Source organism: Lithobates pipiens, unplaced genomic scaffold (genome assembly GCF_037356315.1).
Source record: "Lithobates pipiens isolate NorthernLeopardFrog02 unplaced genomic scaffold, aLitPip1_a1.2 Scaffold_18, whole genome shotgun sequence".
Lineage (NCBI taxonomy): Eukaryota > Metazoa > Chordata > Amphibia > Anura > Ranidae > Lithobates > Lithobates pipiens.
In genome coordinates this window covers 299500167-299512922 of record NW_027507758.1, presented here as the reverse complement: position 1 = coordinate 299512922, position 12756 = coordinate 299500167, and positions in this window count along the sequence as shown.

Genomic DNA, 12756 nt, shown 5'->3' with positions numbered 1-12756 from the left:
CCCCTGGGAGCCGGACCACAAGCTTGGGAAGCCTCTGGGTCTGGTAGGATATTCTTGTCCTTCCTGGGGGGTTCCCCTATCTTTTCCTCAGGGGGGGCAGGAGAAATTGGAAGAGCCCCCCTGAGAGCTGAAGGACCCTGGGTACAGTGGTGTACCCAGAACTTCGGGGGGCATTATCCTGTCTCCCCTCCTTACCTGTACAGGTGGCTGTTCAGACGGGGGTGCTGGCCATCGGTTCTTTCCAGGGGGATCATGTCCCCGACTCCTGGGTCCCCGGTAGCTCGCGTGGGCTGCCGGAGAGGGCGTGGCAACAAGCACCCGCGTCATTTTCAAACTTTGGGAAAATGGCGGCGGCGTTCTTACCCAGGAGGGAAGGCTGAGAGTCAGTAGGAGCAGGCGACCACATCCTCCTTTCTCTAGAGCGAAGAGGCACCAGTTTACTACGGTGGATGTCTGCCTTAACCACCTCAGATGGGAAGATGGGAATGAGGAATGGAAGGCATTGCCCCCCCCCCATGTATATAGACTGACTGGTACAGTGCAGGACACAGCCTAACATGGCACCTCCCTATGGGGACAGCAGTTGGGGGGGGAGCACTTTGGCGGCTATCCTCCTTGCGTGTGGACCATAAGGATGGAAAAGCAAGCCCGCTGGCTGTGGCAAAAAGAGGAAGACGACAACGGTGACCTTTTGCCGTGGGAATTTAGCTGCAAAATCCCCAATTCCAGCCAGAGGGTTTCTGGGCATTTGAGATCTCACCTGAGGTCTGGATTCAAATGGCCCTTAAGCTTCTGCTAAAAACACCAGCTGCAGCTCCCTCTTACATCAGAGAAGCTGTATGGTGGACAGGTGGTGCAGAGGAACGAGTGTGCCTAAACCACCTCAGATGAGAAAGAGGTAGGTAGGCCATTGCTCCCCCTTCCCCGTGTATATACTGACTGGTGCAGTGCAGAACCTGGGGTCGGGATACAAATAGCGCAGACGCCACTGCTAATACCACCAGCCACAGCTCCCTCTTACAGCAGAGGCACTGTGGTTATCGCAGCAGTAGGTTGCCAGCCTCTCCCTACATGCCTAGTTGTGGTACATTAGTAGGGATGAATATAGCATACAGAGGGGACCTGGTAGATACAAAGTTACTTACAGGCCAGGTATACCACTGAACAAGTTATTAATTGGGCACTGGTTGGTGGATTCAGAAGCTCCCCTGGTCAGCAGGTGCACTAGGTTACCGGCCCTATTAACCCAGCTGCTAGGAATCTGAAGTTGCTTCACGATGTTTAAAAGCTGACCTAACATTCAAGGATGGGCAGAGACCAAGCTACTGTGTGGCACAGTAGGGGTTCCCTTGTGACAGATCCTCCTTTTGGGGGTTGCTTGCTATAGTTAACTTTCATAAGCTCCAACCTCCCACTCCACCTTTACACTGTGGTTATATTATAGTGTAGGAGGTAAGAAGAAACTTTTTTTATTGGTTTGGGCTACAATCCACTCAGTGGCAGATCTAAAGGCGATTTACCATAGATCCCTTCCTACATCCTTTTAATTGAGGATTTTCTGTGCAAACCTATGCAAGAGCTACATAATTGCTTATTTGAAGCCTGCAAATAGCTATTTACCCCCCCAGGCTAAATTGGTAACCACCTCTTCTAGAGGCTGTCTTAAATTGGTCTCTAGGGCTGGGCTCATTGAGACTTTAGTTGCTAATCAGCACCACCTGGGTTTGAGCTGGCTAGCGTTTGCTCAGTCTATGGAGGTAAGGTAGGACAACAACTACTAATAGTAGGGTGTCCAACCATTTTAGGATTTGTTCCTTCACTGGTGGTGAGGTTTAGTATCTACAGCCCAGGCTATGCCTATGAAATAAATTGCCTGTTGGTTATTTCATAAAGGGATAGACCATGACTCCTCATTGGCTGCACACCAGTAGTGAAAGTTTGTCCTTGCTGGGATGTTTTTGTGGCACAGCAAAAATACACATTGAGATTTGTGACATCTCTGCTTATAAGGGCTATATTGCTGTACATCAGAAATGTACTGCACTGAAGCTTGTTTGCTGTCCTTTATATACTAAAAGTACTGCTTTGTTTGGCTACAGATCAGAAAAATACAACAGTGAAGGTGATCTGTACTTTCTGGTTTTGTGCTGCACAGCAGAAATGCACATCATTGAGTCTGGTGACATCTCTGCTCATAATGGTTATATTGCTGCACATCAGACATACACAAGATTGAGGTCTGTCTGTGGGGCTTTGTGTCCTGTTTTACTGCCTTGTTGGTTACTTATCAGAAAGGCAGCAGTGAAGTCTGATGGTCCTGATTTGCGTGGCGTTGTGCTGATTCAGACAGTGCTATTAACGGCAATGGCTGCCGAGTTTAAACATGCGATTTGACATGTTGAGTCGCATGACAAATCATTTCAATATGGATGTGCTATCTCTATTCATAGTGTTTTACTGTTGCACATCAGATATATACAGCATTAAGGTCTGTGAGGTTTTGTGTCCTGTATTACTGCCTTATCAGAAAGGCAACAGTGAAAATTGATGGTTCGAATTTGTTGGGCTACATAGCAGAAATACAAATTGAACCCCTGCCAGGTGTAGTACATATACTGCCTTTGGTAATCCGTGTAGCACCACAAAGTGGTGTTGTGCTGATTTTAGCCATGCGATTTGACATGTTGAGTCGCAAAGCCAAATCGCTTCAATATGGATGTGCTATCTCTATTAAGAATTGTTATATTGTTGGACATCAGACATATACAAGATTGAAGGTTGTCTGTCCTTTATGTCTTGCATATACTGCCTTATTGGCTGCAAATCAGAAAGGACAGAGCAGTGAAGATTGCTTGTCTTTTTCTGATTTTGTTTTTGCTGCTCAGCTGAGAGACACATTGAGGATAGTGGCATCTCTGCTCAGTATTGGTATATTGCTACACATCAGACATGCACAAAGATTGAATGTTTGTGTCCTGTATGTCCTATATTTACTGCCTTATCGTTTGTATATCAGGTACAGCAGTGAGCAGTGTTTCTCATGGATCTACCTTTCTGCATCTTAGGGATACACAGCAGGGGTTTGTTGGCTGCAATCCTCCAGGGAGTCACAGCATTGGGGACCCCTTACTTGTTCGACCTGAAAATTGCAATTTTTTTCCCTGCGACCTGTGTAATCTTGAGGTCTGTGGATCCAGGAATCAGGGACTGCTGGTGTCGCACAGACACAAATGGTACCCATTGGAAGCCATAGTATATGACTTCTCATGCGTCTTGCAGTCCCAAGTCGCAGGTTGGGTCGCACGGGTGTGGGAACCCTAAACTTATCTGTCCCTTCTGATTGAGGTTTTGCTACACAGCAGGAATACTCATCATGGCGTTATTGTTTTATTTTGCAGCAGACCAGAAAGATTGCAGCTGTAAAGGCTGTCTGTCTTTTTCCTCGGTGTCTGCTTTTATGTTGTTGCACAGCAGAAATACTCAAGATTGAAGCTTGTTGGTGCTTTCTGTTTCAGAAAAACACAATGCTGCAGGTTGCTTGTGTCCTTTCTCAGTGTTGGTTCTATCTGAACTACACTACAGAAGTGCATGACAGAAAGGATTGTCTTGTGTTCCATATTTTTTCCTGTGGCATAGCAGAAATGCACAACACGGGAGTTGGTGTTCATATTAATCTTATAACTGTATTTGGTGGTTTGTCAGAAATACACAACATAGAAGTTTGGGTCTTTCTATCTTTATATTTATAGCCTTGTTTTGCTGTACATAGGTAAAACACAACAGTAAAGGGGGTTCCTGTCCTTTCTGTATTTATATATCAGTTATGACCTAGCTAGCTGCACTAAAGAAATACGCAGCATTTAGGGTTTGCTTGAGTCTTAATGTTTTTACGTCTTGGCAGCACATCAGAAAACCAGACTGTGAGGACTGTTTGTCTACATTGAGGTTCAGATTTGAGTCTCTTCCCATATTTGTAATATTGGTTTAGCTAGTCACACTCAGGCACACAACATTGTTGTCTATGCTTGTGTCCTTTCTGTCTAAATCTATTGTGCCGTGCCCACAATCTATGATCATTTTATTTGTGATATTAATAATACATGTATCACCTTTTTATATTTCAGCCTTCTTTTCTATGGAGGGGCCAGGAGTTCGGGCTGCAGATGCCACATGTCAGAAAACCTTGACCACTTACATTCAGGGATGCCAGAACCATTTCCTAGGGTTGAAGCCCTGTAGGGTTATGGGACACTGGAGAAAGGGGATAATGAATCGCCCTGTTTAGTAAGAACTTGGAGAGTTCTGTTCAGAGGAGTATTAGGGCCTGAGGATGAAGTATAAAGATGTATACCCGATCCAATAGGTTTCGGCTCGGTGCATGGCCTTCATTTCGCCCTTTTAGCAAAACTAGATGTAGCAATATGGGTAGTCTACTCCTGCTAGGGACTTTAATCTCCTGAAGTAGGCTCCTAAGTAAGGACATAGATTGGGCATGCCTTAAACCCAGGGTTCAAGCTTCTGTTAATCTATTTCCCTTAAGTAGGCTTCCCTGTAGTCTTTTGCTGACATAAAGATAAAAAGGAACAAAAAAAAAGCAAAAAAAAAAAATTGTCTGTCGGGCCCCCCCCGTTTTTTGCAGTTTTATTTCCCTCAACAGGGTAGTGTTAAAACAGGCCCTCTTATTGATTAATGTAGTGTCCTTGTCTTACACATGTCTCTTATTTATCTTTTTAGTGGTTCTAAGTAGCACCTACAGGCACAATAGGCCATGGTTGTTAGATGAGTGAGATAGGCAACATTGCTAACCTACAAGTTTAACATGTTTTCTGATTCCATTTTTAAGAGCCCATTTCACCTAGATACTGCATCCGAAACGGAAAAGGCAGGAACATCTGTGGAGCAGACCTGCAGATCAGCCACATGATCCAGCTAAGATGCCTTCATCAAGCATATGAGCGTATGGAGTGGAGGTAATGCTCACTGCAGAACCAAGGTTCACCAAGAGGGTCTTGCAGTGGCCCCACCCTAAGGTAGGCCTGAGGTACTTGTTTATCCTCTCAGGTGTGCCGTCCTGGAAGATGACTTGAGAAAGGTACCAGTTACTTACCGGTAACTGTCTTTCTGGGAAATCTTCCAGGACGGCAGGCCTACTTCCCGCCCGTTGGAGGAGGGAAAATTCTAGAACACTAGAAGGTGAGTACCTATGAGGAATGATTTCCCTTGTGAACCTGGTTCAGGAGTTACTTCTCTACAAACTGAGGATCAAGGGGAAGGGTGGGGACTTAAAACAGCTGTCGATTGATTGTGTTTCCTGTAGGGAGGAGCCTCTCATCTCTCAGGAGTGCCGTCCTGGAAGATTTCCCAGAAAGACAGTTACCGGTAAGTAACTGGTACCTTTCCCACCGGAATTCCGCCGGACCAAGAAATCCGTTCGTGTGTATGCTAGTCCGACGGACAAAAAACGACGCTAGGGCAGCTATTGGCTACTGGCTATGATCTTCTTTATTCTAGTCCGGTCGTACTTCATCACGTTCAAATCCGTCGGACTTTGGTGTGATTGTGTGTGGCCAATTCCGTTCATTTGAAAAGTCAGTTGGAACTCCGCCGAAAGTCCGTCGGAAAGACCATCGGACCTAGTCCCTTGAAAAGTCCGGTCGTGTGTACGCGGCATAAGAGAGAGAACGAGAGCAAAGCAGGGAGCTGGGGTTAGTAGGTTAGAAAAACTGCAACAGTACCACGTTATTGAAACATAGCAAGCATACATGCTAGTAATTTGACAGCATGAAGAAGCCAAGGCGTAACAGTAGGCACGAGTGGTTAAACACACAATGGTTATTGAGCAATTTTCTGTGAACGTGTGCCAAATCTCTCCCACCTCGTTTAAAGTCCCGGGACTATTCTGTATTTTCCTGTGCATTTGAGGGATGGAGGTGTGTGGGAGGTCATCCCAAACCTTAAATTTTTCTTTTCTTCACAATGGTTATTGAGCAGGACATAAAGTAGTGTGTGTAGCAGGAGTGCTTAGCACAGCCATGAGTTGGGGGTGTGTATGGCCCAAAAGAGAATGAAGTACTTTTCCAGTGCACAATGCTGTGCTGAAGTAGTGTGAACTGACCTAGTAGAAAACAAGGCCAATTGCCTTGTCTTTGCTTTGGGACTGCACTGTGCGAGGCTGCCCAACATATACAGTGCCTTACAAATAAATATCTGAAAAGTGTGGCATGCATTTGTATTCAGCCCCCTTTACTCTGATACCCCTAACTAAAACCTAGTGAAACCAATCGCCTTCAGAAGTCACCTAATTAGTAAATAGAGTCCACCTGTATGTAATTTAATCTCACTATAAATACAGCTGCTCTGTGAAGCCCTCAGAGGTTTGTTAGAGAACCTTAGTGAAAAATTTGCATCATAAAGGCCAAGGAACGCACCAGACAGGTCAAGGATAACGTTGTGGAAAAGTTTAAAGCAGGTTTAGGTTATAAAAAAATATCTAAAGCTTTGAACATCTCACAGAGCACTGTTCAATCCATCATCTGAAAATGGAAAGAGTACAGCACAACTGCAAACCTACCAAGACATGGCCGTCCACCTAAACTGACAGGCCGGGCAAGGAGAGCATTAATCAGAGAAGCAGCCAAGAGGTCCATGGTAACTCTGGAGGAGCTGCAGAGATCCACAGCTCACATGGAAGGATCTGTCCACAGGACAACTATTAGTCGTGCACTTCACATGCACTCCTCTGGCCTTTATGGAAGAGTAGCAAGAAGAAAGCCATTGTTGAAAGAAAGTCATGATAAGTTCAATTTGCAGTTTATGAGAAGCCATGTGGGGGACACAGAAAACATGTGGAAAAAGGTGCTCTGGTCAGATGAGGCCAAAATTGAACTTTTTGGCCTAAAAGCAAAACGCTATGTGTTTGCGAAAAACTAACACTGCACATCACCCTGAACACACCATCCCTACCGTGAAACAGGGACAGGAAAGCTGGTCAGAGTTGATGGGAAGATGGATGGATCCAAATACAGAGCAATCTTAGAAGAAAACCTGTTAGAGTCTGCAAAAGACTTGAGACTGGAGCAGAAGTTCACCTTCCAGCAGGACAACGACCCGAAACATACAGCCAGAGCTTCAATGTAATGGTTTAGATCAAATCATATTCATGTGTTAGAATGGCCCAATCAAAGTCCAGATCTAAATACAACTGAGAATCTGTGGCAAGACTTTAAAATTGCTGTTCACAGACACTCTGACATAGCTTGAGCTATTTTGCAAAGAAGAATAGGCAAAAATGTCACTCTCTAGATGGGCAAAGCTGGTAGGGACATCCCCAAAAAGATTTGCAGCAAAAGGTGGTTCTACAAAGTATTGACTCTTATTTGTAAAAAATGTTGAAAACTATTTATCATTTTCCTTCCACATTTCACAATTATGTGCCACTTTGTGTTGGTCTATCACATAAAATCCCAATAAAATACATTTACATTTTTGATTGTAACATAAAATGTGGAAAGTTTCAAGAGGTATGAATACTTTCTCAAGACACAGTAAATGATGGCAAAGGGTGCTTAGGGGCCATTTGTGCCATGTATAAGGATTGATAAGTACCTTTTAGCAATTAATACTTAGCCTCTTCAGTATTGAAATTGAGCTATTAAAAATTCCTTCTGTGGGCTTGGTGTTGCCTTACTGGTTACAGTTTGCTGATAGGGCATCAAAAAACTGACATTACTTTACAAATCATTGGGCAGATACAACAATTACAAACTGAGTTTTTTCTTATCAGGCTGTAGTTTGTAATGTGACATAGCTGTGATGCACATGTGTTGCAGTGCAACACAAAGCTGCATGCCCGTTTTTGTCTACTCTTATGCTTTAGCAGCATATTCAAATTAAAGTAATTGAAAAATGTCCTGAAAAAAGAAATAAACATATTATACTTACCTTCTCTGTGCAGTGGTTTTGCACAGAGCAGCTGGGATCCTCTTCTTGGTCCCCCTGCCGGCGCTCTGGGACCCTCCTGCTTACTGAGTGACCCCTCAGCAAGCCGCTTGCTGTGGGGGCGCTCATTGCATGCCCATTCCTGCACACTAAATGCATTTTTTAGCATGTGAGCGGCTGTCAATTTTATTCACAATGGGATATGTTGAGGTGTGGTGGGCTGCTGTGCTATGACGTGCTAAAAGTCCTGCTTGCGCTGTAGTGTGAACAAGGCATATAGGAAAAAAAATAGCTTTCTTTGTACTCTAGCAGTGACTGGCATTGATTCAACATGGAAAACATTCTTTTTTTTCTATGTGCCCTAGTTGTGACATTGATCTAGTGCAGAAAAATACCACTCAGCACTATGTGTGAACAAATCCCTTTGGCTACATATTTTGTGTTCTTAACAGCGCAACACTCCCCTCTAGTGGTGAATCTCTGTTATGGTACAAATATGAATCAATTTGTATTGTTACAGTGTATTTTGTTTTAGGGTTCATGTGCACATCAAAGACTTGTCCTTTTATCTGCACTAAATGTAAATTCTAGAAAGCCTGCATTTTTTTCTCACTTTCATATATGCTCTAGTTTAAGTTCATATTATTTATATTCACCTATTAACCCTTAATTCATTCCTGATAAAAGTGTATATAAGGTCACTCTGAGTAACAGACCAAGCAGATATCAGTCTATGTACAAATAGAAGAGGGCCTTCATGTACTTCCGGCAGCACTTGAAGAGAGAAGCAAACCCTGGAAAAGAAAAAAAGTGCCTCTAAGTGCAGAAGTTAAACTTAATATTTCCCAAAAGGGTTAAAAAAACGTATAAAAGGATGGATGGGTAGGAGCACATCATATTAGTAATATGGCAGGTGGTCCGGCCTTCTGGTAGTCCTAAGGAGTCTTAGGGATGTCTGAGACAGCATGAAAGCCAAATCCAGAAAGTGACATCAGCGGGAAGGGCTGTTGGTCCCTTCCTGCTGATGTCACTTTCTGGATTCGGCTTCCATGCTGTCTCAGACAGCCTAGCTGTCTTCCCAGTATCCAGGAAAGTCATAGCTTCCATCTGCCGGTCACTTCAGAATATGCTACCATAGAATTACACCTCTGCATATCCCTGGGACTACCAAAACGCCAGACAACCTCTCATATTACTAATATGATGTGCTCCTACCCATCCACTTACACTTGCAACCCTGCTAAAAAGTATACATTTTCCACCAACAGCTATCTATAAAAGGGGTTTGGGGGTTTTTCCTCCATCATACTTACCTAGGTGGATGCAGCATGAGTCTGATGAAGCAACTGTCCCCCTGCTCCTCTGTAGTGAGAACCGAGTGGTTGAACACCACCAATCACTCAGTTTTCACAGCTCCCTGAGCAGAGAGCTCTCCGCTCTGCTCCTCCTCGCTCACTGGAGCGCTGAGCTGTGGAGGGGTGCAAGCGGCTGACTCAGGCTCTCAGTGACTCGCTGAAAGGCTGAGACGGGTGTCAATCCAGGCACCTGGCAGATCCCGACTCCCGTTGTCGGGATGATATGGTGCTTGGACTGATTCCTGAGTCGCAGGAGTGCAAAACAATTGTACACCTGTGACTCATAGGAGAAGCCCAGCCAAACGAGCTTTGGCTGGACTTCTCCTTTAGGCTCCATGCACACTGAAGCTCAAAAAAATCTTTTTATGGACGCCAGATTGCTGGCAGAAAACGCTGGTTGAAAACGTGCTTTTAACAGCGTTTTGTACTAGCGTTTATGAGCGTTAGCGTTTATGGGCATTTTTAATAGAAATACACAGAGGACAGTCCAAAAATCCCACAGTGCATTCCAAACTCCCACAATGCATTGAAAAAATAGAACACCGAATGCTAATTAACGCATATTTATGCGCATTTATCATCGTTTGTCATTTTTTGGCAGTAAAAAACGGCAGTTTGAACGCAAATTTCTGGCTTTTAGAAAAAAGCCCATAAACTCCACTGCTCATTAAAGCTAAAAACGTCCATGTGTGCATGGACACATAGGCTAACATAGAGTGGAGTTTAAAAAAAACACCCAAACTCCAATAAACTGTAGTTTATGAGCTCCAGTGTGCATGGAGCCTAAATGCTACTCCTGAGCACATCCCAGCTGACATGGCAGACCGCCTGTTTGCCCACTTGAAACTTCCTACATTGATTCCTAAAGAAAGATTTTTGAGAACCTGGAAATTCAGGCAGTCATTAAAGTAGTATTAAACTCAAAAACAAAAATGTATTATGTTGTATATTAAAGTGATTCTAAAGCATTTTTTACCTTAATGCATTCTCACAGAAGATCGGGGGCCACTCTGAAATTCTATTGCACAGAGCAGGTACAGTAAGTATAACATGTTTGCTATTTAAAGAAAAAAACACTTAAACCTTACAATCACTTTAGCAATTCTTGAATGTGTCTGCATTCGTTTTTTTTTTTAGTCTTTTTCCTTTTTGTTTTTACCTGTTCATAAGTGGCAGCAGGGTGGACGTTGGGACGTCCTCCATGTTTCCCTCCTCATTGGATGCTAAAGCAAGGGTCACAAGAGAGTCCTACCCCCCTGGGGTGGTTTTCCCTGGGCCATGCTAAGCACTCTGTTACAGGGTCACTTTACACACACACGGGGTACCTTTTGAGCTGTGCTGTTTTCACCAATGCCTGGGAAACAGGCTATGGCTACCGTGGAGGAATACGCGACTTTACGGTGGACCTTTTAGAGATGAACGTGCACCATGTACACTGTGCTGCAACTGTTCTCCAGTTACCTCTCTGTTCCCTGTGTCAATGTAATCCTTCACAGTAATTTACAATTTGGAGGAACATACTGAGCCCTTGTCCATATCCACCTGCCCAGTGTTTTCCACTACAATTCCCTAGCTGCAGACTGGGCCCTGCCATGCACTTTGTGAGGGGTCCAGACGTGCACTCAATATAACCCTTGACCTCCTGTAACTCTGCAGGATGGGGAACCTCTGTGGTGCAATCCACTTCCATACTATGGTGGACAGACTGCTAGCGGAAGGAGTGCCAACAACATCTCCTTTGCTGCTAGAAGCCGTGCCAGCTATAACAGGTACACGCAATTGACAGGCTGCTTGTTACACTTTAGTCATTCTTGGCAACTACTTATGACTTAACTTTACTTCACTCCATACTGTTGTCTTCATACCCCAATGTAGACCCAATCAGTGAAATATGTTTGTGCCTGTTACTTTTGAGACACCTCTTTAATAACTTAATACCAAGCAGTTAAAATGGTTCAATAGATATTACATTATCAAAAGTTCAAAAATAGACATTTCACAGTCCAACAGGCAATACATGGTACTTTCCTAATGCCCAACTATAACCACAGGCTTACCTGCAAATCCCCATCCTAAAACTTCACCAGCCACCACTGGTTACAACAAAACATTATAATGTAAATATAATTGTAACTGATGATATCATGAGTCTAACAATCATAAAACACCATGGATAACATAAATATACATATTTGTACACATACGTGCCTTCAAAAAATACCCACATTTACACCTACATGTGTACATGCAAAGAAATTAAGGTAATACAATATAATATAGTAATCGATAATGTGGAGTGGGTTCATTTTCTGGTAACCTGCTGGGGTACCCGCTGGAGGGAAGCCTTGTCTGTCGTGAGTTAGTTGGCTCTTCAAATGTTTTTGCTCTCTTAATACTTTGTATATCAAAGTCCCAGTGCCTCTTGGCTGCCTTCTTTTTTCAATAGAGCAGGGGTAACCAACCTTTGAGAGGTGGATGTCTACCTGGACAATATAGAAGAGATCAAAGATCACCTGTGTGGTTCCCTTTTTTTCTTCCTTTTTAAATAAATTAATTTTGTTAAGCGCTGTGCAAACTGTTGGCGCTATATAAATCCTGTATAATAATAATAAAACACATTCACTGTTTTATAAATATGCCCCAATGTGTATGTGTTTTCATCCTAGCATATAAAATTGGTTGCCTGGAGGAGTAGTTTGAGGAGAAAAGGCTGCTGCAGCTAAGCTAAGATAAGCTACAATAGATTTTTCTTATGTAACATTTTTAGCTTTATGAAAGCAGACAGCCAGAATTATTTATGGTGCAGGTTTTTGTTAGACATTTAATTTCTATACTCTGAGGACCTCTGGTGGATATTTTCTGGTACTGACCTGCTTCAGAATATGCTTGTATTCAAAGGAAAGTATTAAAATGGTATTAAACCCAGGGGGCGTGGCGACCGAGCTCCAAGATGGACGCTTGATTCCGGAGCTCCGTTAGTCCTCCAGAGAGATCCTGCCGCATCAGAGCGCACCGGCCACAAAATCACCTACAAAACCTCCGGAACGTTCGGCGGAATAGTAGGGGCATGTCTAGGCGGAGGAAGAACATGATCCAGCCACAGAAAATGGCTCAGTTCTTCGCGGCGAAACCTCGCGGGCCTCCGCAAAATGGCGGCGGACAGCGCTCTCACGACGCGGAGCCACAGGCGGCACACAGTAGCAGCATGACAGAAGGCGGCTCCCTCACGTCCAAAGGACATGCAGATATCCGCAGCGATCCATCCTCAGGGACGCCGAGTCCCACGACAAGGAGCCTGGCCAAGTCTAAGCCCAGACTGCTCTCCCCTGACAGACAACAGGAAATGGAGGTAAGCGCTGCCTCAGGCACGCAGGCCGCACAGGCCTCACACATACAGGCCCCAGATCCTATAGCTGACTTTCCCACAACTGACCAGACAATTTCTGATACAGTACTGAAAGAA